Consider the following 26,252-nt stretch of genomic DNA (forward strand, 5'->3'; position numbering starts at 1 on the left):
AAAAAAATTACACATAATAAGTGAAAAAAAAAAGAGAGAGAGTGTTCATAAAATATTTTGCCCATTGTAGTCACCCAAGTACCAGTGGCTATGACAAGTGTCACAGGGTGACATGAGAAGTCCAGAGGTGGGCAACCAGCCCTGCTGGTCAGCCTCCACTGTTCTGCTCCATCTCTCGTAACACAGAATTTCCTGCCTCTGGCTACAAGACGTCTGCTCCCCCGCCAGCCATTGCAGCTGTGTTCCAAGCAGGATGAGGTGGAATGCTGGAAGGGGAAATAACTCGTGACAAAAAAGTTTGTCAACTTTCTATCGGGAAACCAATAACTTCCTCTGAAACCTCATAGTTTCTTCTGCTTATCTCTCCTCGGCCAAAACTGAGCCACCAAGCGACTCACTGCCAGGGAGTCTGGAGAGGAGAGAGTTATTTTAAAAAGACACATCGGAACCTGAACAAGACTGAGAGTCAAGAAGGCAAAATAATGCGGGGAGACACGCAGGGGAGCGTGGACAGGATGACGGGATAGAAATCACAGGCGAGCCGTCCCCTAATTTTGGCCAGTTAGCTCCAACTCATACATCAGGGTGCAGAGAAGGCGACCAGGTTCTTCTGTCTTTGTCCCAAAGGCAATGATATGACACATGTCCACTGCTTAGCATTTACCACCCTGTCCTGTTCCATGTCCTTCTGTAGGTAATGCACATGTCTTATCTCATTTAATCCTCAGAACAGCCTGGAGCAGGCACAGTTTTTACAGAGGAGAACCCTAGGCCCAGAGAGGTTCAGTAACTTGTCCCCGGCTGTACAGCTGCTGAAAGGCATAACCGAGATTCCTTCCCAGGCTGTTTGGAACCAGGGTCCAAGCTCTTAAGCACGATGCCCTATCACCTCATTAAAAATAAATGACCTTGAGCTGGCCGAGTGGCACAATGGTTGAGAGCTGGCTTGGGATGCCAGAGGGCCCCGGTTCGGATCCCACATATGAGGGCCAGTTACACTGCCCTCTACAGCTAAGATGCTGAGCAGCAGCTCAACCTGGAGCTGGGCTGCCATGAGTCGCCGGCGACGGCGTAGGCTGCAGCCCCTGCTGCAGTGGGTTGCCATGGGCTACCGTGTGTAGCCANTACCGTGTGTAGCCAGCAGCCAGCGTGAGCGGCCAGCAGCTGCAGTGAGCGGCCGTCCAGAAGCTGGCGACTGATCTGCCTCGCCCGGAAAGAGCGCAATGATGGTGCCAACTGGGGCCAGTGAAGCAAGGTCCTCCACAACTAGACTGAAGAACAAAACGACAGCAACTTGTCTGTTCCCCTTCCCCAATTCCCCAGCGCTGTTCCCATTCTCCCAATTCCCCAATAAAAATCTTTAAAAAAAAATAAAATAAAATAAGTGATCTTATATTTATGATCAGTTGATTTTCAACAAAGGAGCAAAAGAAATTTAATTAGAGGAAATGATAGTCTTGTCAACAAATAGACAATCTGGTGTGCCCATGCAAAGAGATGAATTTCGGCCAGTACCTCAGCCCACATGCAAAAATTAAATCAAAATGGATCTGACCCAAATGTAAGAATGAAAACTAAAACTTTTAGAAGGAAATTTTTGTGGCTTTGTGTTGGGCAAAGACTACCTAGATCCGACATCAAAAGTGTGATCCATAAAAGAAATTGATAAATGGAAATTCGTCCAAGACTTCTGTGCTTTATTTAAGGCCACAACTTTAAGAATGAAAAGATAAGCTACAGACAGGAAGTAAATATTTGCAAAGAACATATCTAATAAAGGACTCGTGTATAAAGAACTCCTACAATTCAATAACTAGAAAATGACCTGATTACAACTGGTCTAAAGATTGGAATAAACATTCATGGAAGAAGAGGTCTGGGTGACAAATCAGCATGTGAACCACAAGCTCCACACCATCGGTTATTAGGGAAAAGCAAACCGTCTCCACAGGAAGCCCCTACCTCATACCTACTGAAATGGCTTTAGTTAAGAGACAGAAAATCACACGTGTTGGTGAGGATGTGGAGAACCTGGATTCCTTTTTATCCCTGGAATGTCAAATGCTACAGCCACTCTAGAAAACACGTTGTCAGTTTCTTGAAACGTGAATCCATTTGACACAGCGGTCTCCGCCGCCGGGTGTGGGGAGGGACCCGAAGCCTGTCTTCATACAAAGACTCACACACACGTGTGCATAGCAGCCGAGAGTAGAGACAAACCAAACATCTGTAAGAGGCAATAAGGAAAATGTGCTATGTGCACACGATAGAATACTGTGCAGTTGTCAGAGGGAACTAAATAAGGATGCACACTACCCCGTAAATGGACCTCAGGTATGTTAAACCAGGTGGAGGTAGCCAGGTATAAAAGATTTCCTATTGTATTGTTCTGTTTAGATGAAATGTCCACAGAAGGCAAACCGATGGAAAGCAAGCAGCTTAGCTGCCGTCTAGGCAGGGAGTGGGGTTGACTGCAAATGGCCCTGTGGGATCTTTGCAGGGTGATGGAAATACTCTGAAAGTCACTGAATCGTGTACTTAAAACAGGTGAATTTTATGTTGTGTAAATTGTACATTCCTAAAGCTGTTAAAACAAAGTGGTCTCCAAAGAAGAAAGCGGTTAGGTCCCAGATATCCCTGTCTGTTTTGTTTGATGAATTTATAGTGAAATACATGAAATGGAGCAATTCTAATGGAAGCCAGGCTGAATTTCAATGCTAAAGTTTGAACTGTAGTCTCTATCCACTCACTAGGAGTGTTTTACTGACTAAGCCTTTTGTTTACTCAAGCTTCAGGCCCACAAGACGTGTATCCCAAATAAATACTTATTAGCCAATCTAAAAGAGTCACCACACTGCCCAACATTTGCATGTTCTATGAAGCATTTTTCGGTGTGTGCTGCGGAGATCCTGGGGGCAGCCCTGGTACTCATCAAAGTCCCCTGATGGCCACAGTGTCTCTCTTTGCAGTGGCCATTTGTCCCTTTGTCCTAAAACTTTGTATTAAATTAGCTTGCTTGTTTCATATAGGATCCGGTGCGGTATTAGAATGTACCTTTTGGAAGCTGATCTCATGTGATTTAGAAAGATTTTCATGATCGAAACTAATCATGGAACCATCAAAATTTGGCGTTTCTGTCAAGCTGGTCTCACCATCTACCTTGGGTAAAAGTCGTATCATTTACAACTTTGAAGTATTTGGAAAATACACTTGTGACGTTCCAGTTGTGAAAAGCTTTATGGGCCCAGCTGACGTATGTTCCGAGGATGTAGCATTTCTCTGGCTTTTTGAAAAATTTAAAAAAACAAGGCACTACGCCTTTAGAAAAAATTTAACCTGTGATGTGTTTTTTCTAGGCCCCTGATTGGTCTAAAAAGAATCGTATTGCTTACACAAGTCTCATCAAGCTCTGCCTTAATTCTGCTAAAGAAGATGAAACTTTTTGTGTTGAATTACAGTGACCCCACCTCCTCTGTTTAAAGCCTTGGGAGCAATTTACATGGCTCCAGGCGGCTTGTCCTCAGACCCCTGTCTCCACTTCAGCTATGTTCCAGCAGCCACAGTGTCAGAGCTGGGGGACCTCAGAAGATACAGAGTGCATCCCTCCCTGGACATGGGGAGGAACTGCTGCCCAGAGAGGGTGTGTAGCTTGCTTCATCCAAAACCAGGCGGCAGTGGGTGGGTCCCATCTCAGGGTTGGTTCTGCCACGCCGCTCACGAGGCATCACGGAATTTCAGAACCTGAGGAGGCCTTTGAGACAATGCCACCCAATCACTTGTTCTCACTGATAGGCAGCTGGCCACAGAGATGTGACATGTCTTCTGCAAACCGGCCCCAGAGCTCTCTTCCCCTTTGGGATGTGGTGCTGGCTCTGGAACCTTCTCAAGAGTCGTAGATGTGAGGCTCCACTCTAATACTTCACCTTATTTTCAGTATCCTGCTACTGTAGCAGGTCCAGAGAGCAAAGATTAGTGCAACTGAATCTGTAGAAGGGACCATTTAGTGCCTGGTGGTGTGAAGTGACTGCAGAGTAAATGCGTTTTATTTTTATTAGGAACGCGATTTGTAAATTAATTCCTGTTAGCCTGTGTGTCAGACTTCTTTTACAATGTCCTTTTGTTGATAGAGTGCTTTTCCATTTACTGTCACCTAATGATCCCCCTGATAGCACTCGAGGTTGGTATTGCTATTTCGGTTTAACAGATAAAAATACAGAGTGATAGGACCCTGGGCGGATCGCCCGAGGTCCTACTGCTACTAACTAAACAAGGCAGGATTTAAACCTGGTTGTCTCGTTCAGAACACACAAGCTCTTCTCATCCATCTCACTGTCTTTTGGAATTTAGCGACATCGTTGTCCTGTGGTTTTCGGTTTCCTGATGAAACAAATGGTTTGTCACAGACTAGATCTACAAGCAGGCTAGTCTGAGAAATGGATTCAAGCCAGGGGGTGCTGCTGTGGCCATGCTTTTGTGTTTTCTAAGTCCAGTTTTGCTGTGACCAGAGTTTCACCTTAGCTTGTTTTTCTCCTAAAAGAGAGAGAGACATGATAGAAGCATTCCTGACTTTGGGAAGATGAGATATTCAGAGTCCACATTGTGAAGCAAAGCATTTGGGAGTGATTATCCTTTTCATATGCATTTACTTTACAAACAATGCACAAGTGTTCTTTATGCATTTCAAAGATGATGAAGGTGACTAAATAAGCAAATAAATCATTTGGTAATCAGTTTTTCCAAGAAATTCCTCTCTTGTTCTTTGTTGACTATATTTTCTCATTTCTCGAAAATTTCTTTCTGTCACCTTTGCACAGTAAGGGGGCCTCATGCTCTGTTTTGAAAATTAGTGATGAGTAAAGGATTCTAAGGGGATGAGGGGAAATTCATAATATTGGACTTGAATATACATCAACGGGAGCTCATCCCTAATTCCTGAAGGATGGAGTTTTTATCTTCTCTGCTGTTGTTGATGTCTCTTGCGTGCTGTTTCTCAGATTTGTAGCCCCAGAGGCAGGCTCATGTGACTTCCAGTTTAGGTGATGAGTAAGGGTGGAATTCCAGAAGGGTGGAAGAGTGGCGGGGGCCTCAGGGCTCACAGAACTTGCACAAACGCTCTTGGATGCATTAATTTATTGTTTTTAGTCTGACAATAAAAGCATTTCTATTGCAATTATATTTCTTCTCTTAGATGAAACATGACTGATTTTTAAACTCTTCAGATGAAGATGTGTGTGTGTGTGTGTGTGTGTGTGTGTGTGTGTGTATTTTTTTCTGGATGGTGGGGTAAGTGTGGAGGTGGGGCTAGGTATTTGTGAGTTGTTGAAAGAAAAGAGTTTGGTGGAGAACAGATGGCATTCTCCAGCCATACATATTCATGAGTGCATTTATTTCATTATGTCTTCCCCTGGGAAACCCTGTACGTCAGCTTTTATAAGTTTGTATGGCCATCAAATTGAGCAGTCAGAAGCCCTCTGTCAAAAACTGTGTTGCTGCAAACTCTGAAAGAAAAGTATGTGAAAGCCTCCACTTCACACTTTTGTCTTGACTTTTCATCACTGAAACACCTGTTATTTCAATAGCTCAGACAAGACCGTCACTGAGCATAATAAATGTTAAGCGCTGGTCGCTGAACTAACATGTTTCATTAATCAGACGGTGGTGTGTTATGTTTAGGGTGTCACTGGGCACATCGTTTATTAATTTCATAAGAAACATGAGAGTAAAACAGGTCTGCCCGTCTGTTACGGCATTTCCAAAGTTCATGCCAGGTGCTCCTCCTGATTTGTAGAAATAAGATGGATTATCGGATGCTTTGGGAAAAAGCTGATGCTTGAATCTCTTGTATGTCTGATAATTTGGCAAGGAACTACCTGTTAGGTGCCTCATCAAATTCTTTCCCACTGGATCAAGACGCAGAGAGGGCTGTGAGCAGCGCAGAATTTTTTCCCTTCTGATGTTATGAGCTAGCTCCTGGCTAGGGATTAATGAAGGGCTCTCGGTAGGCTTTGCTTTAAATGATGCTGTCAGTGTGTCCATTTAACTCCAGCTCCCTTTACCTCCAACAGGAATAAGAACGCATCTGCCTTTTCTCATTGTCGTCCAGCCTTGAGAGACTGTTGATGTCTAATGATTTGTTTTACAGATCTGTCAAGATAATTACTTCTCTACCAGATGATAAGATGTCCTCCGCTCCAAGAACCTGTGTGGGAATGGAGGCATGCAGATGTCTACCCACTTGGATTAAACAGGTAATTCATTTTCTGAAAATCCTTAAAATAAATCATAACAGATTTAATAACAATAGCAGTAGCAATAACATAACCTAGCATTTATTGAGCCATTACTACAGACATACCTCTGAAATAGTATGGGTCGGTTCCAGACCACCACGATGTAGTGAGTCGCAATCTTTTTGCTGGTGGAGGGTCTAGCCTTCAGTTTGTTAAAAACAGAACATCTGTGAAGCACAGTAAAGTGAATCGCAGTAAGGCAACGTGTGCCCATATAGGGCAGGTGCTACACTAAGAATTTTACAGAAGCTTTATGACATGGATACTATTATTATTTACATTTTGCAGTTGAAGATACTGATGTTTAAAGAAGTTGGGTATCTTTTGTATTTTTTGTCAAGAAATGTGAGAGCCTTTTAAACAAAGTGTTACCTCATTTAATTCTCATGATCTCCTAATAAGAGATTCAGGAAAGGTGAGAAGCTGAAAGGTCTCATGGGTTCCAGGCCTGAATAGATTTCATAGCAAGAAAAGTCATGTGCCAATGAGTTATTGAGCAGCACAGCCGTGATAAAGAAGAGGAATCTATTTGCAGAGAAGAGGATGAAGTAGAAAACAGAAGCGTGCAGTCGGGCGGGGTGGGAGGAGGGTGGAGACTCAGCTGGCCGGGCCCCTGAGGGTTTCTCAGCTCCCTCCTGCGTTTCCCAGGTGCTCCGGCCATGGCTTATTGACAGGTGTGATCTGCAGTCTTACGGTGACCTTCGCTTCATCTTAGGGAGCTTCCTGGGTTCCTACCCTTGCAACCCAAAGCCTGGCCGTGCAAATAATGGAGCTAAGATTCAAACTCTTGCTTTCAAACCCCAAACCAAAGCCCACCCTTGCTCTAAGTCATCCTCTGATGAGGGACCCTCACAGTGGAAGAAAAGGGCCCCACGAACATGGCTGTGGAGCAGACATGTCATTTTAGAGCTGTCAAGTTGAGGAAAGAAAACCAAATATATAAGGGACGAGGTATATAGACCATGACTTCTGGTAGCATGGGGCGAAATCTAAGCAATAGATAGTGCTAGTCAAAACACACTCTTGTCTTTCAAAAGGTTATGAAAATGAGAATGCTTATTGCAAGTTATTATTATAACAAAACTTTGTGACAGGACTACTTGGAATAAACCCTGAAAGCCCTGCCCTCTTGTTCTCTCTACTCAGGGACCCACTGTGCAAAGTTTGGTTCGTGTCCTTCTAGAACTTTCCTACGGACAGAATGGACCTGTGCATGCGCTGGGGTTGCGTTCAGACACTCCGTACCATTCCTTCTTGCTTCTCACTGGTTGTACGTTGCATTGCGGACAGCCTGATGCCTGAACACACAGATTTGCCTCATTTCCATTCAGGGCTATGCAGCACACTCTGTGGAATGGGTGTGTCCCTTTTCTGTCTCTGAGCATATCGCTGTCCCCAAATTTCTACTGTTAGACATCAAACTTTAATGAATAGAAACAAGTCTCATTTAAGTGAGTCATTTGCTCGTTTTAGGCCATACTTCAGAAACACTGTTGGGGGATTAAAAATGTAATTGTCCACCCTTATAATCCTAAAGGTCAGGTACGTGCAGTAGGTATTCACAGCTCAACTATTACCTAAACATCGGTTCGGACGACACTTATGAATGTCCAGGGATGTGGAGCCACTCATCAGAGTTCCTCTGGGTCGCAGTGTGACTCAGGGAGGAGAGGGCGGGCCTCTCGACTGTGCCTTTTGTCTGCCTAGAAAAGATTTTGAACCATTGAAATTACCAACGTCCCCTCAGTGGGGATGTGGGATTGTGCTCTGAGTAATCTACCCCTCACGGCTTAGAAAACCAGCCAGTAAGCAAAGGTTTACTTACTCACCTCTGAAGTGCCCAGTGCGGATACAGGGAAAGAACTAGGATTGCTTTTTCGACTCCGAGCAGAGCCCGCACTCGGTAAGTAGAGAAGAGCTGAATGTGCCTTCAGTGATCAGACGTTGTTGCTGATGTTTTAAGACTTGTGTGTGCAGTTTTAGAAATGGGGGAGAGAAACACCGCACAAAGAATGTACCAGTATTGAGACTAGTTAGAGCACTTCCGGTAGTTTTAATAAAATAGGGGGATTTCCTTACTGATGTCACAAGACACATCTAGACAAAAGCTGTGTGTTTTGTGAACACTTACTGCCTTCCAGAGTCACAGTAGATGAGGAATATTAAAAACAAGTGGTATATATATATATATATATATATATATATATATGATGCCACTTACATACTTCTTTATTAAGAGCCAATTAGGTGAAAAGTCCGCATTTAACGCTTTAGAAAATGTCAGGACTAAAAAAACGCAGTTCCTTAGGGGGTGTAAGGGTAATGCTGTGTAATAAGCAACCAGAGTACACACATATTTTTAGCTTAAAAAAGCAAAAATTATCATTAAAGGCCATTTTGTTTTCATGTTTGTATCAATTCTTCTTTTAAAAAAGCAAAAGCATCTAACAATGCTCTTCTGGGCCCATATTCACCCAGGGCCAGGAGTTTGCTCAGTTTTGTAGCTGGATGGGTCCTTGGGACAAGAAGACTTTCTATTGTGATGAATAATTGCAGTCGTCACTCACTGACAGCTTAGCAGGAGGCCAGCCCCATACTGACAGCTGTAGGTGGCTTTTTACAATTCTCCCAGCAGGCCCTTGGAGGTTTTTCAGATGTGGAGCCTAATAGCTATTACGTGGCCGAGCCAGGGTCCCACCCTATGCCCTGTCCCACTCTGTGATGTGTATTCACCTCCAGCCATTGTCACGCCAGCCTGAGATGTTTGTGTTCATCTCAGTACCACCCAAATAATACTTTCTTAATCTTTTCCCTTAATCAACTCAGTTTTCATGCCTGTTACTTGTCCTAAGCATTTTGGGCCATAACATTTGGGGGCCCATTACATTAGTTATATGTTTTCCCTCATAGGTATTCAAATAAATAGATAACCGTGTAAACCAAAAGTGTGTCTACGCACCATCTGCAGCGATTTTATTTTATTACCAGTGCTCCATGTCCCATCGTGGGGAAACCCTGCACCATGTCACACGATTTGCGCATTTTTCTTTTCCTGTGGTCATCATACGTTCTCTGCGTAGACGCTCCTTAGAGATACCACCTCTTTACAAAGAGCGTGGATGTGTACAGTCGGGTTTGCATTTCAACCCACCATGGAAACACAACCTGTGTGGGGCAGACAAGCGGTCCAGAGGGCTCATGTCACACACACTGATACAGCAGGAAACATGCTTCTAGAATATTCCTCCCAGATCGAACTTCACTGTCAGCTGTCTGAAGAGAGCAGAACGTGCCCTCAGCAGCAAGGTCTTGCCACGCAGGACATTTACCATTCAATTACCCTGGCTGTCTTTAAAAGCTAAAAACTTAAAAATTTAAAATAACAGGAGAAAAGGGGTACGTTGTGCCATTTGGATTAATTGGTAAAGTGTATCATTGAATTAAAGTGGTTCATATTATTATTATCATTAGCATTCTGGAATGTCAACAGAATATGTTGTTACAAAGGGCGTTTAAGGGAGTTAAGCATTTTGAGTAATCAGAGGGCCAGGTATAACTTACAGAGCCATGTACCTAATCAAAAGAAGCAATTATGGTAAAAGAAATGATTTGGCTGCTTTTAATCAGCCAATTTTGACTTTATAACCCTCATAGAAAGACAAATTGAGAAAAGCATAATAATATATAAAGCTGCCCTTTCAGAAAATTAATTTTGAAGACCGTGCAACAGACAAAAATTAAAATGACTTGAAGAGGGACCAGAAAAAATTTTTAGAACATTTTGGAGTCCTCCCAATTAGGACAAAGTCTTCATTGCTTATTCTGAACAGAGAAGCCCATTAATTTGTGCAGTGCGGGTGGAATGTAAAACATGAACTTTCCTTAGTTTTTGGAGTTTCAGAAAAAGGCAAAAATCTTCATTGATTGTCTCCTCCTGAGAGGTAGATAGGCATTACTAAGTTTACTCTCTCAGTAATTTGGAAGTTGAAGCAAAACATGAAATTGTGAGCTCTGATTGCAAATTTTCCACTTTGCATCTGACTCCAGCAGTCAGAGTATTTGCGTTCAATACCTAGGATCCCTCAGCTCAGAACCTCAAAGCATCAAAACTAGCAGCCTCATATCTCCAGGAGGCGGCCGGAGCGACCCGAGAAGGTGGCATAGCTCTGTGCTCAGGGCACCCAGTTTTGTACTTTGGAGAAAGGATGGGGAGACGGTCTCTTTACAAGAAGCCGGTGACCAAAGAAAGCGCAGCAATGGGGTACCGATGCACACATTGCTGCACCCCTGCAGGTGGGCATTTGGCTCGGAGAGAGAAGTGGTTGGAAACTCAAGGTGCGGGATGCGGGGTGAGGCTCCCTTCCCTGTGGTCTCATTTCAAGGCAAGTCTTGGTCTCACCCTGGTAGGTAACCCATGGGGAACGCCTTTAATGAGAGGGACCCTGGCATTGGGGGCCTCCTGGGTGTCACGAGTATGAAGTGGGTGGCTGGAGAACAGGCTGCGTTCTTCCTTTCGAATTCTGAATCGGTCATTGGCTATGTAGACAGTAAGGCATTTGCTCGTGAGAAGACATTTTATGATAAAACAAGCCATGTGCTTAGAAATGAGGAAGGCTTCAAGAGACTGAGGTTAGATTTGTTGTTTGTTTCATGGAGGAAATTATGGCCTTACAGAGAAGGCTTTCCTCGATGTTCCAGCAGATGCCAAGAATGAACCAACGTCAGACGTGGGCACCGTTTTTCTTTTGCTACTTCAATATAGAATTGAATAGAATAATATAATATAAATTAATACATTAGTGGTTAGACAGGTAGACTGGGGTCAGCATTGTGGATTTGACTCTTGGCTTGTGACTTTAGTTATAGAATCAGGAACAAGTTATTTAATTCCTTAAGCCTCCGTTACATCATCTGTAAAATGAGAATAACAATCATACCTACTTTATAGATAAAGATGGAAGTTGTAGGACACTCAGTAAATTCTACCTGTTACTAACCTGCATCCAATGCAGTGGAATTTCCGGTTCTTCACGATCATTAGTGACAAAGAGAGAGCATGGAGAATCCGAGCTGTCCCTGCCTGTCACGAGGAGGGAAACAGAAGGCTACCCACTTTTTCATCAGCAGCCCTGTTGCTTAGTGATTTAGAATAGGTGACAAAAATACATTGTTGCAACATGTTTTGTTAGTCTGCAAACCAATCCTTTGCAGTCCACAAAGCACATGAGTTTTAAACATGTTCACTCCAGCCATCTCATGACTAACCCCTGACTTGGGAGGACAGTCTTCTTCTAGCACCGGATGGAGAAGTAACCACGTGTGTGACCAACACTGAATAACACATGCCCGGAATCTCCTCGGCGGCAGGCATGGAGTGTTTGTTCCTTTTCTTTCCTCGCTCTTATTTCTCATTCACACCCTTGGGAATGGAAGGTTCCACACTGTTCCTGTCTGGGAATTATCTACTGACTGCTACTGTAGATCCCTGCTGGGCTGTGAGTCCCTCTGGGGTGCCACACCACGTCTCATTCATTATACCACCTCCCACCCCAACCGGACAGCACGGAGCTTGCATGCAGCAGGTGCCCAATAAATGTTAAGCACACGGTTGAAAGTCAGACAGTGCTGTCAAGATAGGAGGATTACTACCTTTGGTTGGTATTCGGTTTCAAGAAAAGGATCGAGTTCATACATTTGAGGAAGACAACCTGAAGGGCAGCCGTCAGCCTCATGTGGGAACTCACAAAACCTGGTAAATCAGCTTTGCACGTCAGGCTCCTGGGTGTTTTGCATGGTGCCTTATTGCGTTGCTTTCCCACTCTGGGGTGACCCTCTGTCCCATCCAGCAGCTCCCCCCTTTACTGGAATAGCTCCTGACTCGATTGTAACTTAAGGCTCTTGAAGGGCTCGCCCCCTCCAGGCATTTCTGATGGCTACCCTGCAGGTGGGGATTCCTGACTATTGCCGCTGCTCCAAATTTCTATAAGCGTTTGCTTGTGGAAAGGATTCGGATGACCCTTTGCCGAGAATATAATCGATAGCCTTCTTCTTTTGGTATCTCAGCAGCATTTGGCAAGGAGGACACTGAGGAGACAGTTAACCGCTCTTGTGTCCATTCGGACAGGAGCTCGTTTAGGGGAGATGTTGGCGACCTGCCTCGAACTGTGCTGGGAGGTGGGAAGGAGTGGGGACAGGAAAGCAGAGCGCCCTTGTTTCTTCAAGTTCAAGTTGCAGTCCTTCCCCTTCCTTCCCATATTTGCCTGCACCCGCCCTTATTCTCACCTTCTCCCTCCGCCTTACCTCGAAACAGCAGCTGGGAGAAGGAGCGCCAGATGGCGTTACTCAAAGCATGGCCCGTTTATGACGGTCGTGACCAGGAGGAGGCGGGGCGTTTAGGAAACTTCTGGATTCTTGACCATGACTCCCAACCTACCGAATCAGAAACTCTATGCTATGGGACTTCTTAACAAAAACCCCATTTTATGTGCTTCAAGTTTACGAACTATTTGGTCTGTGTGGTTGGACTCGGGGAAGTAAAATCAAGCCCAATTAAAAAACAAAATCTTTTCTCAAGGCCCGAATGTTTCAGTTTTACAAGTAATCTATTAAAACCTCATTTTAAAAGATGTCATTTCTCCCTTTGTCACGTGGGAAGGACCATGGCTGGCGGTTCCACCCAGAAGCAGTGGGACGGTGTCCCCTGGGCTCCTCTCGCGGCTGCAGTGGGTACATTGATGCATAAAGCAAGCCCGTCAGGGCAAAACGGCATCATCCTTAGCCTGCGTTTGCAAGGCAGCATCTCCTTGGCGCCTCCTTGGTGAGCTCACACATGACTTCACCCAGAAGATGGCCCATCTCTCTCACTCTAATGGAGAAAATGGGTTTCACATAGCATGTAAATCATCCTCTCTCTCACTCAAATCGTATCGATGGAACCAAATTTAGTACTGATCTCCTGCTTAATATGTTTTTAAAAGCAGCAAGGGAATTCAAATTTTGATGCCAAAATCAATTCCTGTCATTCCGCGGGACTGTTAAAAGGTTTCATTCCAAAATCATATTTCTTTCTACCGAGCTCTGACATTTGCGTCTATGAAATTGTTTACCCTTGATTTTTTTAAAAACCAGTTTACTGGCATGTTTTGACGGATGCTGTATAATCGTATCTGCTATTACCAGTTATTGTTCATGCTTCTTAAATTTGATTTTAATCCATTTTGCATAAACTATCAAATAAAAAAATACAGCAATTTGGCAGTCAAAATTCAGCCCCATATGCATCTGGGGACAACTTTCTGCTCCTTACGACAGTTCTGTGTTGGCAATAGCACAGCAACGCATGACCATGAAAAGTGCCCTGTGGGCGAGACTACTTAGCTGTGAGAAAGATCATGAAAGAGGTTGCTGGTGTGTCCCAGGGTGATGTCAGGAATGAGACAGTAGGAAACTGTCGGAGCCGGACACCACACATTTAAGTGACGGTAAGAAGAGTAGAAAATATTAATGACATAACAAGAAGAGAAAGGGTTGATATAATTGAGTGGTGTGAGCTTTGGAGGGATGGTAAGCTGAAAGGTTCCCCCAAAGACGCCCATGGCCGAACACCTGAAACCTGGGACTATGTCACATAAATGAAGGTTAAGGGCCTTAACATAAAGGGACTGTCCTGGATTTTCCAGGTGGGGCCAACCTAATCACAAGAGCCCTTGACATCAGAGAACTCTCTGCAGTTGGAAATAGGAGAGATGACGTAGGAGGGTACGTTAGTGCAACTCAGACTGGGAGAAGGACTTGACACGTTATCGCGGACTTTGAAGATGAGGCGGCCGCAGACCAGGGACTGTGGAGGCCTCTAGAACAACCCCTGGCCAGTGGCTAGTGAGAAAATTGGGACATCCATCCCACAACCGCATGACACTGAGAGCTGCCAGTATCCTCAAGAAACCTGGAAGCAGACGGTCCTCCAAAGCTTCCGGTCTGTCTGAGACTGTAATTTTATCCTTGGGAGACCCCAAGCAGAGACATCAGAGCAGCAGCCTGGCACTTCTGACCCACAGAACTGAGAGGCAATAAATGCGTGATGCTGTAAGCGGCAACATTTGTGGGAATCTCTCAGGCAGCAATCGGAGATTATTCCAAAGACAATGGGGTCGTTGCCAGGGAGCTGGCAAACTCTAATGTGGAAGGGGCTAGGGGATGCCGGCAGTAACGGTGCCGCCTCTGGACGTGGACATAGTGAAGTTCAAGTCCCAGCTGATCCTAGACATGTGATCTTACTCAGGAGACCACACTTTATAAAGCTTGGTTTTCTCCTCTACAACTAGGGATAATAACAGTATCTCACGCCTTTGCCTCTGGTGAGGCTTCAATGAGGTCATGGATATTCAAGCACTTAATAGTACCTGGCATGGAAGGGCCTTGCCTAAAATATAAAAGAGCAGTCTCTTGTCCCTGAAATCCAAGGACAGGTGACAATGGGCAGGCTTTACTTGAGAGGATTTATAAACTAGCATCACCAAGAGGAAAGCCAGGTTGCAGCCAAGGCCTAAAGAGGGTGATAGTGCTCTCAGAAAAGGGCCTGGAGCAAGTTATGAGCCGAATGTGACTCAGAGCAGCCCTTTCAAATTCAAATGTTCATAAAAATCACCCAAAGACAGAGGATTCTGGGAAGACGGCAGAGCAGGAAGTGTCAGGAATCCGGCTCCTCATCTAGACAACAATTGCAGGGGTGGACTCCATCTGAGGAGCTGCTCTGGAACTTGGGCGTCTCCTGAAGGCTCACAACTCCCAGGGGAAGGCCTGGATGGACCATTGTGCTTACGTTTGGTCAATTTCATCTCTTCGCACAGTCACAGCTACTTATCCCCCAACCACGCGGCAGGCAGCTGTGCACATGTTCCTGGAAAGAAAGTGATGTGCACACAGCTTGCAGGAGCCGCAGGGGACCAAAGGGAGCCTGTCCTCCAGATATTGCGAATCTGATTACTGCCTCTGATCACAGAGGTACAGATGAAGGGGGGGAGTCGTTACTGTTGCACTTGTCCTCATTGCTGCAAGCTCCTCCCCTTCTGGCAGAAGTGGCTTCCAGGTACTTAAAGAAATGGCACACTTCCCCCTCTCTTCGTTTTTACCCTTTTTTCCCTCTTGGGAGTGAAACACGAAAGCCTGGGATATTCGAAACAACTGCATATATGGGGAATATTAGAAACTGACTGTGCACGCCCAGGGGAAGGCTCAGAAGAGACCTGTGAAGTCCCTAAGCTTACACCTCAGGCTGATCCTTGGCACAGAGGCAGCCTGCAATAATGCAAAAACAAGCAAACAACAACAAAAATAGTGAAACACAACAAACCCTGGGTAATAGGGAGAGTCTGATTTCTAGAGTTACCGTATTATTAGATTCAAATGTCAAGTGCTCAACAACAAAAAAATAAAATCACAAGGCACAGAAAGAGTCAGGAATGTGTGGCCCATTTAAAGGAACAAATAAACCAACAGAAACTGTCCCTGAAAAAAGACCTGATGGCAGATATCTTAGACGAAGACTTTAAAACAATTGTCTTAAAGATACTCAAGGAACTACAGGAAGATGTAGAGAAAGTCAAGAAAACGATGCATGAAGAACTGGAAATATCAATAAAGAAATAGAAAACCTCAAAGCTAAAAGGGAAGCTGGAGATGAAAAATGCAATAACTGAAATTTAAAAATTCACTGGAGGGATTCCAAGGCAGATTCAAGCAGGCAGAAAAAAGAGTCAACAAAGTTAAAGATAAAACAATGGAAATTATTGTATCTGTGGGGCAGAAAGAAAAAAGTTGAAGAAAAGTGAACAGAGCCTGAGGGACCCGTGGGACAACAGCAAGTGGACTGACATGTGCACTGTGGAAGTCCCAGAAGGAGGAGAGAGAGAAAAGGGGGGGCAGAAAGGCTATTTGAAGAAATAATGGTTGAAAACTTCCAAAATGTGATGAAAGATACGAATGGAAACATCCAAGAAGCTCCATGAGCCTCAAGTAGGGTGGATATAAACAGACCCACACCAAGACACATTATAACCCAATTTTCAAATGCCAAAGACAAAGAAAGAATCTCAAAAGCAGTGAGCGAAAGAACTCCTCACATCCAAGGGACCCTCAATAAGCAGACCTCGCCTCAGAAACTTTGGCGGTCAGAGGCAGTGGGCTGATGCATTTAAAGTATGAAGAGAAAGCAAATGGCAACTAAGAATCCTACATACAGCAAAAACCGTCCTTCAAAAGCGAGGGAGAAATTAATTACCACTCGGCCTGTCTTGTAAGAAATGCTCAGGACAATCCTGCCGGGTGAACCGAAAGGCCAGTATCTAGACAGCAACACACAGACTTTTGAAGAAATAATGGTCTCAGTAATGGTAAATATAGGGGCAATTAGAAACGCTAGCGGAGCTGGTGTCTCATAGGCATGGAGTTTCTGTTTCGCAAGATGAAAAGAGCTGTGGAGATGGGTGGTGGTGATGGCTGCACACACTATGAAAGCACTGTACACTTAAAAGTGGTTAAGGTAGTAAATTTTATGTTATGTATATTTTAAAACAATTTAAAAAAATGGGAAAAAATGTCACCTAGGGATCTGGGGACAAAGCAGGTTCTGACTCAGCAGGTGGGGTGGCCTGAGACTCTGCATTTTCAACAAGTTCCCAGGTGATGCGGGGGTTGCTGGTCCAAGGACCACTCTGAGTAGCAAGGAATTATAGTGAGTGAGAGAGGGCGTGTCACCGTCTCCCTTGACACTGCGGGATGGTGACCCCGCAGTCAGAAGGGAGAGCTGGGCTGCTTGAAGCAGCGCTGAGTGGACGACCTGGCTCAGCTGTGCTGGGAGGGCCTCCCTCAGGGCAGGGCCGTTCCGGCGGTGGGAATGGGCCCATTTAGACTCAGGTGTGTGTGTGTATTGTTAGCACCTGCGGGTGGGCGGAGACCTTCTCCAGGCTCCATTTTCTCATGGTCTCTTCTCAGAAAGCTGCGGGCCGCTGGTGTGGAGACCTCGGGAAGCTGGACCTGAGGAGAGGATGAACCCAGTCTGCCTTCTCTGCACCCCAGAACGGAGGCGGACGTCAGCACCGAGACAGGTAGGACATTTTTTACAAGATTCTTACAAGTAAAGGAAGGTCTTGGCTGAGTCTGACTACCACTTTCCTCTCCCTCTTTCCGCCATTTCGTTTTTCAAGGTGCTTTTACCTCTGTGATTGCTTCTTCTCATGCAGTTTCTTCTTATTTTTATTTATTAAACTCTAAAGGCGATTACATGCGGTACAGCCATAATGCTTTGCGTTCTCGTCTGAAATTAAATGTGGAAGCTCGTCAGCTGTCCCCAGGGTCTTAGAGCACAGGTATCTTTTCTCCTTTGTCTTTCTGGCGTCTTTTAAACAGAAACGTTGTGCTCCTCACGGCCTCAGAGAGCAGACTTGCTGGGGAAGTTGCGTGAGTGCTGTGGGGGTCCCATGGCCTCCAGGCTGAGTAGCCTGAGGTGACACAGGGACATCAAACAGGGCTTCATGACGTGAAAAATAGAACAGAATGCACAGAAGGTGCCGTGAAGTTTCCAAAAGAGCGGAGTGACTTCCCGGTGAAGGTTCCTGGTTTGTGCTCACGCTTATTTCTCGTGAGGGATGAAGCGTTTTGTTGTTGTTGTTGAATTTTGTTTTTTCAGTGGGTGTAAAATGCATTGACCTCATTATAGGAGATATTTTGGGTAAGCTATTCTTACGTTCCTGTAAAGCGGGCCGAAGTGCTAGGAAAAGCCCAGCTAAGCAAGCTATACATTACCATTTTTATATATTCATCACTGTCGATGTTTTCCTTATCGCTTTTAAGGCCAAATCATGCAGTTACTGAACTTTATGATCTAATAATCCTGGATGCAACGCATGAGTGAATTTATTAACTTCTATGGGTTTAAGTGATTTAATGAAAAATGAATTTTTAAGGAAAAAGATGGCAGGTAACAAATGAGACACTGCCCACCTGCTTCTGATATATGACCCTCTGGTAATTCTATTCACTTATGCAAATGATGGATCACTTGAGCCACACCGGGAAGAACCTTTCACTGTGCTTTGTAAATGGCACTCAGAGAAAATAGGCCAAGGTTGCTTGAGTCTCCCCCACAGAGATCACCTTGTCTGCTGTGAGATTTTAAAAGCGGGAGGAACTTGGATATTTAAAAAAAGAGAGGCTTATTAACATGAAGGGGTTAGCTTGTAAAGGAAGTTAACCTTGCTTGTTCAAAGAAAAGTGCAAATTCAGAATTTTGACTCTGTAAAGCCGCTGCATAAAAGGTGGGGTTGATACGTGCCTTTTCTGTATCCAGGGTTCATCGCCTTGGATGCTTTCACTTGTGTCGTTTTTGGTGGCCAAGTCACTGAAGCACAGTGGCTGTGGAAGGTCCTCCATTGTCCTTTGACATCATTGTGGTGATGTCAAAATGTAGTCAGTCAGCCGACAGATATTTCAGCGCTTTCTGTGTCCGGGCGCCTTGGAAGCAAAGGTGAGCCAAAAAGATGGTGCCCTGTGCCCCATGGTGACAGGTCTACCCGGGGAGGTGGACGACAAGCAGAGAGAAACATGAATGTCCACGGGGCTGAACGCTGTGAAGGACAGAAGCGAGGAGTGACGGGTAATCACGGAGGGGACAAGCTCTTCTTGCTAAGAGCCGGGCGGGCACTGAGGTGCTGAACCCCACAAGGTTTGAGTGTGTGGGGATCCCTCTCCAGCCTGGCCTCCACCTCTCAAACTGGGTGCCCACATTGAAGAGATTGCGAGCAAGAATTAAAACCATATGTCTTGGGTCCCCCAAGTGGTGATTACATTGAACCCACAGTGACAGCCTCAAGCAGCGGCTCTCAAACTTGGTTGAACTTGCAGTCACCTAGAGAGTTGGAAACGGAACTGATACCTAACTCCCACCCCAAGGGTCCTGATTTCATGGGCGTGGAGTGCTGCCTCGCGCTAGGAAAGCTCTCCCAGCTGACGCTCACGTGCAGCACGTTGGAGCGCTGAATGCAGTGGCTCTGGGATGTTCACGTGCACCTCACCACCTGGGTTGTTAAAACACAGGCTGGCTGGGCCCACCTTCCCAGAGTTTCTGATTTAGCAGGTCTGGAGCAGGGCCCGAGAACCCACCTTCCTAACCCATGCCCAGGTGAGGCTGCTGCTGGCCCAGGAACCACCTCTGAGAGCCATTCCTGTACTCTATTCCCCACTGTACTTGATGGCAGAGTTGCCAGCAGGAAAGTAAAATTCAAATCATGACAGTCATCACAGCCTGTTCCTTCCTCACCCGCCCCTCACCCCTTGGAGAGAAACACAGTAGTTAGAAATCTCAACTTCTCTTGTCTCAATATTCATTTTACTTCCTGTCCTTCCCCCATTATCTTTGTGATATAAGAAAGTGGAGAATAGAGGCTATTCCCCCAGATGAAGGGAGAGCAGGAGGCTTTCAGAGCCTATGCAGGGAGAGGAGGAAAGAAAGCACGCCAGTGGAGAGTATCCATGGTGCTTAACCTAGGGCAGGGGCGCGGGGCAGTGAGAGTAAAGGTGTGGGTGCTGGGAGCCCCAGTGGGGGGCTTGCTGGCTCAGGGGACGTCCTGGGGCTCTCAGGGGTAGGGGTGGGAGGAACTTGGGGTGACAGCTATTTACCAGCCATCATGCAAATATTTCAATATTGTACCAACCAGCCCTACTGCTACTGGGTATAACACCAAATACCAGCCCTGGTGCACTGTCAAAATAAGAGTCCACCCTGTGGAGCAGAAAGAACCCAAAACCCAAGGTCTCTCCCAGGAGTCCCTTGGAATGGACTGCCTTTGTGTGATAAAAGTACCTTGAACTTGCAGAACATGTCTTTTTTTTTACTTTTGAAGTTCATTTACACATTCAGTGTGTTTTTTAAAGTACTTGTAAAAGTGAGTGAGTGAACAAAGATCGCTTGAGTGGAAGTAACCAGCCATGGACGACTGAATGTGTAGCAAGAACTTTCTTTCAAGTTCATACAAATTTTGTGTTCTAGTCCTTAATATGTATTTACTCTGCACATTGAAATGTTGTTTTAAGTGTTCCATCAGGAAGAACATATTAATAGTTTTCAGACTTCTAGGTTAATGGCAAGATGTTATATTGAATCTACCCATTTGGGATAGTTGAGCCAAATTAGAAGAGATTAAACATCACCCCACTTAACAGGTTCAATGTTCAGGCAGCTTCTCTTCTGTGTCCTGGTGTCAAGTCTTCCCAGAGCCCAGAATCATGTCACTACATAGGTATAGATTATGACAATATTTTTTATTGTATTATAAACTTTGTCAGTATGTTTGAATGTCAAAAGCTCATCATTGGGGACAGGTGCCCCCAAATGCTACCCATCGGTGACAGGGACGACACCTCCAGACCCCAGTGGCCATTCTAAGTGCATTTCAAGGGGCACTTGTGTTACTGGTAGATTGAAAGGCTGTCTGTGGTTGGCCTCTTTTATCACCTCCAGGAAATACTCACCAAAGGAAATTTTAGTGAAGATGGTAAATGGTGGAGACCGCCTTCTATCAGAAACGCTATACTTTTTCATAAATTTACATAAAGGATCTGGTTTACATGGGGAGGATACACGTCAAACTATTGGGTTGTTGGAAAAGTCATGATGTATTTTTTTCATTGCAAAAATGCGTCATGACTTTTCCGACAACCCAACAGTTTGTGGGCATCAAAACATCCCTAAGTGGCCAGCTGGGTGGCTACGCTCGGTCTGTCACTGCTGGTGATGACTTCGTCTGTCCCCCTGGGGGTGGCTTGTTGATGGGCTGTCGGAGTTAAGACTGTTGGCTTCCTTGAACCACAAAGCACACTTTCCAGTCAGTCGCTGCAAATGAATTTTTGAGTCTTTGGGCTTATACGTGTTCTTCCTTGTACACACACATACACGCAAAGAAACACGTTGAAAAGCAGTGTTTTGCATGCAAGGGTTTGAATTAGCTTTGTGGGGCGATGTATTGGAGGGGTTTGGCTGCTCTAACTTCGTGTGTGAGAAATGACGTTCATTTTTCTAAACCAGCCTTCACCTCTGCCTGTCTAACCCGCCTGGCCGGTGGAGAATTTAGTCTCAGTTACTGTGGCCCTTCCTTGTCCCTCAGAGCCGATCTGAAGGTCCCAGAATCTCGCATTTTCTGCCTTAGGGGCCCTCCTGGTGTCAGCTGTTCTGTGTGCGCCTCTGTCCCTTTACCTTGCTTACCCACCGGGAAGAATGTCTTCCATGTCACGGGGCCTTGTCTCCTGGCCTCCCTCTGGCCCTGTTAGCATAAGCACCCTCTGCATTCAGCTCTTTTGAGAACAAAAGCAAGCTGCCTTTTCACCCAGCGGCACAGACACTCCTGAGCCGAGGGCATAAGAATGCCTTCTTATAGTGGGGGCAGGGAAAAATACAGCAAGAGCAAGCTACACATTAATACATATTTTTAAGTGATCCTATTATGAGTATAAAAATTCAAGACTGTTCTTTCCCTGAGTATTCCTGCAAAGTCAAACCTCCGAGGAGCTGTGCTGTGTGTTTAGCTTTTCAGAATCTTAGGACTCCAGATTACTTGTCAGGGCACGTGGATTGTCACTGGAGAAATAGGCACATCAACTCTTATTTGATTCTTCAAAACAGTGTGGGTTGGGAGCCATTATCTCCCTTCTGCAGATGACAAAAATGAGGCTCAGACCATGTGGGACTTACCCGAGGTTAGTGACTGATTCATTCAGCAAATCCTCTGAGTATTATGTGCCAGACACTGTTCTGGGAACTAAGGATACATTTGTGAACAGGGGCGACCAGCTCTGCCCAAAAGAGCAGCTAAGACTTATTGAGTTGTCAGCCCTGGCCAGTCCTAGGTATAAGTGCTTCACATGTACTGTCACCTGGTCCTTAAGAGAGCCCTGTGCTATTGTAGATGAGGCAACTAAGGGAGGCCAGACATGTTAACTTTTACACAGTAAGCAGTGGATTCACCCCCACAGACCCATGAATGACTGCCCTGCTCTGCTGAAAATACAGCCAGCTGAGGTGGGGGTGGGGTGGGCATGGAGGGAACCTTCTTCCAGAAGGCTGTGGCTGGCCTCTCTGGAGGTATCTGTGAGCTGAGAGCTGAATGGGAGAGAGAAGCTGGCAATGCCAAAATTTGGGAAGGGAAGTGTCCTATGCAAAGGCCCTGGGGTAAGATGGGATGAGCTGAGAATCCAGGCCTACTGGAGTCCTAAATTCAGTGATCTTGCTGCTTTGTAAAGAGGAACTGTAGGGCCTCTCACAAATCAGAAACAAAGCCTTTGTTACAAAAGGACAGCTATGGCTGACCAAGGTTTTTAATGCATTTCCTGAACATCAAGCAGGTTTTAAGGCTTCCAGAGCAGCCTCATTCTATCTCAGGCAGCCCACTCAGGATGCCGGAGGCAGCTCGCATTCCCATTTTCTCTCAGTCATTGCTTTGATAAACGTCGGCTAAATCTTATTTTTCTGATTCTTTTCTAGCTCTTAGTTTCAAATCAAAATGATATTTTAGAAATAACTAGTATTTCTACCTTTCTGTTTTGTGACCTTTGGGGAACAGACTTGAATTTCCCCCCTAGCTTTATCCTGCTTATCTGAAGTTGTCAGCAGCATCTTGGTGAGAAGTCTTTCCAATGTGGTAACAGTGTGATGGATGGTCTTCTCCCCAGATTGGTGCTGGACAAAGCGCTGTTTTTGAAAGTGATGAGATTTCTCAACCTGGGAGGTTCGGCCTCCCCAAAAGATATGTTGTTTCTGAGCTGCTGATATCCAGGGACTGGGTCACTTCACTTGCTAAATTGCTGATTCCTTAGTTAACCAGAATTACTAATTTCCCAGCCGTGCCGAGTCATGGAAGTACATTCAGCTCGGCTGGTTGTTTCTGCATTCATTCAGCAGGTACAGAGAGGACAGTGTGTGATGTCTGCTGAGCCCAATACCCAGTCCTGCCACGAGCCAGCATGGTGACATCACTCAGGGAACTGGAGTCTCTGGGTTTCAGTTTCCACATCTGTAAGAGGAAGGCTGATGGCATGGGGGAAATGGAAATATTGGGGTGTCGGAAGTCATCATGTCTTTTTTTCTATGTTTTTTGTTGCAAACATGCATCATGACTTTTCTGACAACCCAATAATTAGGGTCCAGGATGCTGCATCCTTGAATATATCGATACCCGACTGACAACCATCCTTTGAGTTCCAGAGAAAGAGAATGACACCAGGCAAAGTAACGGCCGCGGTCCCCAAACCAGTGTGGGACTCGGGCGGCAGCTCCGCAGCTGCCTGAGGTCCTGCTGACCAGAGAGGGTCCCCTCTCACCCATGCTAACAGCTGCTGAGTCGAGAAGCAAAGCAAGTCGAAGGGGCAGCTGGTGACCCTCCCACCGAGTTCCCACTGAGGTCCAGTCTTCTGATCTTACCATTCTAGGGTCAAGGAATGACCCTTCCAGGAAGAGCTCGTCTTCCTATGAGATTGAATGAGTCCAAAGGGGGGGACCCGGGGCAGGAGGGGACACGTCCCAGTGCCCAGACTCTCGCAGCCGCTACATCTTTTTAGGTCTGAGCAGCTCCGACGTCGGAGCCTAGCTTTCTGATCTTACCAGACAAAATAGCCGGGCTGGACAGCCCACCTGGCCTGTCCTCCAACAGCATGAGAGAAAATGCTGAAACAGTTTCCCCCAAATAGGCTTAGGGATGTATTTCTTCAAAGGCTCTACACCCTAGAAAACATAGCCTCATACATGGGTGCCTTTGAACTTGGTCTCTCCATGGCCGTTGCCAGTCGTTGTAATGGAGCGTGTAAGAGGGAAAGCGCCAGCAGGGAGAAGGGCAGGGCACCCAGTGGGTCAGGTCGCGCTGTGTGACCCCTAAGGCATCTTCCACTGGCAGATTGTGACTCTGAGTCCAAGGCGCGCAGATGGCCTTTAGGAGCTGGAATGGCCCTCAGCTTACAGCATGGAAATAGGAACCTCAGTCCTGCATCGCAAGGAACTGAATTCTGCCAGAACCCTAAACGAGCAAGCACGCAGGTTTTCCCCTAGAACCTCCAGAATGGAGCATAGCTGTGCAGATACCTCGATTTTAGCGCAGGGAGAGCTGTACCACCTTCAGACCTGCGGAACTGTACGATTGTGAATGCGTGTTGTTTCAGGTCACCGCGTTTGTGGTAATTGGTTGCAGCAGCAGCAGGAAACAAATACATGTAGAGAAGGAACAGCTGAACTACTTCCTTAATGATCCAGGAAGGAAACGACAACACAAGTGTGCTGAGACGACATGGCGTCTGGCTTACTTCCTTTCCCATCAGGGCTGGGAGTGCCGGGAAAGGCGGGTTGAGCAGGTGATGTGTGACTGAGGTTTCCAGTGCTCCGCCCTGCGTCTGCTCTGAGTCCCATCACCGAGGCGCTCTGAGGCACCGGCAGGCATGCTGTCTCCTCTCCCTCTGGAGCTGGGTAAACGTTTCCGGCCTTTTGTGTCTCTTCAACCCCGCTGAGCCAGACCTAAGGAGCATCTCGTAAATAGGGCCAGCGGCAGTTTTTGCCTGTGGGAAATCATGCTTTGAAGTGATGGCTGGCTTGTAACAGCATTTCTACAGACCAGAAGATATCAACATTCAAATTTTACCATTTGTGAGAAAGGCTGTAGAGGTTATTAGCCCGAGCTCTCCCCCCCAAATACAATATGAGGTAATATTATATAGCAAGGGCCCGAGTTATAAACGTGATGAAAGGTTTGCTTCCTCATGCTGTTTCAAAAGAAGAGCTTGCAGGGTTTCTGCCGTTTGTTTTGGACTTAACAGAAAGACCTCATCTGTTATTTCATAATATTATACAACCTGCTATTTGATGAGCGGTGTCGTCGACATCACTTTGTAGGCATTTCCTTCATTTCTGGAAGTAGAAGCAGCAGGAAAAACAGATAAGCCCTATAGAGAATTAGGAAGGGCTTGAAACAGAAAATTCAGTTTAGTCCCTAGTGACAAGCGTCCTCTAAATCTGTTTGAAGATGAAGCTCTCACTTATAAATAAACAATCTGGAAACTTCTCCCGCTGCTGACTGACTTTCCATCCGGAACCTCAACTGCAGACACCCTCGGGGGGGCGATAATAAAACCACGTGCTAGGGTCCAAGCTGTCGCTTTCCCCTTTGGGAAGCCTGGATTCTGCTCTGCAGAGCCGAGTGACAAAGGATGGATGCACTGTGGTGACTGTGCCCCGAACACCGTGTGGCTGGGCTCCAGATCTCATCACCCCGCCGAGGCCCAGTCACCAGGTCTCGGGATGAGGTGGAGACAAGCCATTTCTCCGCACAGTGATAGGACAGACAAGGGAGAATAGGGATTATTGATAAAAAGAGAACATCATAGACTCAGTAGGGAACGCAAACGCTTTCAAGCGCCATCATCGCACAAGGAAGAAGGCTCTTCAGAGCATTTCCCAAAGATTAAACTGAACCTCACAGTGACCGAGCCTGGTCACCGTTTCAGGACGCTGTGCTTGTTAGAAATCAGGTCCTCATGTTGACCTGAGTCTGGGCCTTTGAATGTGTTCCCCTAGTGGTTCCGTGGTCTGTGGCTGTAGAACAAGCCCGGTCTTATCACATCCACTCGAATTCTCAAGCCCTAGAAGGTTCTGAAAAACGATGTTCCTCAAACCTGTCATTTTACACATAACACAACTATGGCCCAAGGAGTTGAGAATGGAGAATGTTTTTTTGTTTTTTTTTTGTTGTTGTTGTTTTTTATTGGGGTATTGGGGGGAAGGGAACAGTGCTGGGGAATTGGGGAAGGGGAACAGACAAGTTGCTGTCATTTTGTTTTTCAGTCTAGTTGTGGAGGACGTTGCTTCACTGGCCCAAGTTGGCACCATCATTGCGCTCTTCCCGGGCGAGGCAGATCAGTCGCCGGCTTCTGGAC

The 26,252-nt window shown here is 45.8% G+C and overlaps 1 long non-coding RNA gene across 1 annotated transcript in view; it reads left to right on the forward strand.

Annotated features, from left to right (window-relative positions):
- The first annotated feature begins 6,146 nt into the window (after positions 1-6,146).
- The window catches only part of LOC109395806 (uncharacterized), a 257,036-nt gene continuing 236,930 nt past the window's right edge, over positions 6,147-26,252 (forward strand). The window contains exons 1-2 of the long non-coding RNA XR_002126729.1: positions 6,147-6,248; positions 17,283-17,395. This is a non-coding gene — a long non-coding RNA (uncharacterized LOC109395806). The remainder of the gene's footprint in view (positions 6,249-17,282; positions 17,396-26,252) is intronic.

The sequence above is a fragment of the Hipposideros armiger genome, unplaced genomic scaffold (genome assembly GCF_001890085.2).
Source record: "Hipposideros armiger isolate ML-2016 unplaced genomic scaffold, ASM189008v1 scaffold_483, whole genome shotgun sequence".
Taxonomy (NCBI): domain Eukaryota; kingdom Metazoa; phylum Chordata; class Mammalia; order Chiroptera; family Hipposideridae; genus Hipposideros; species Hipposideros armiger.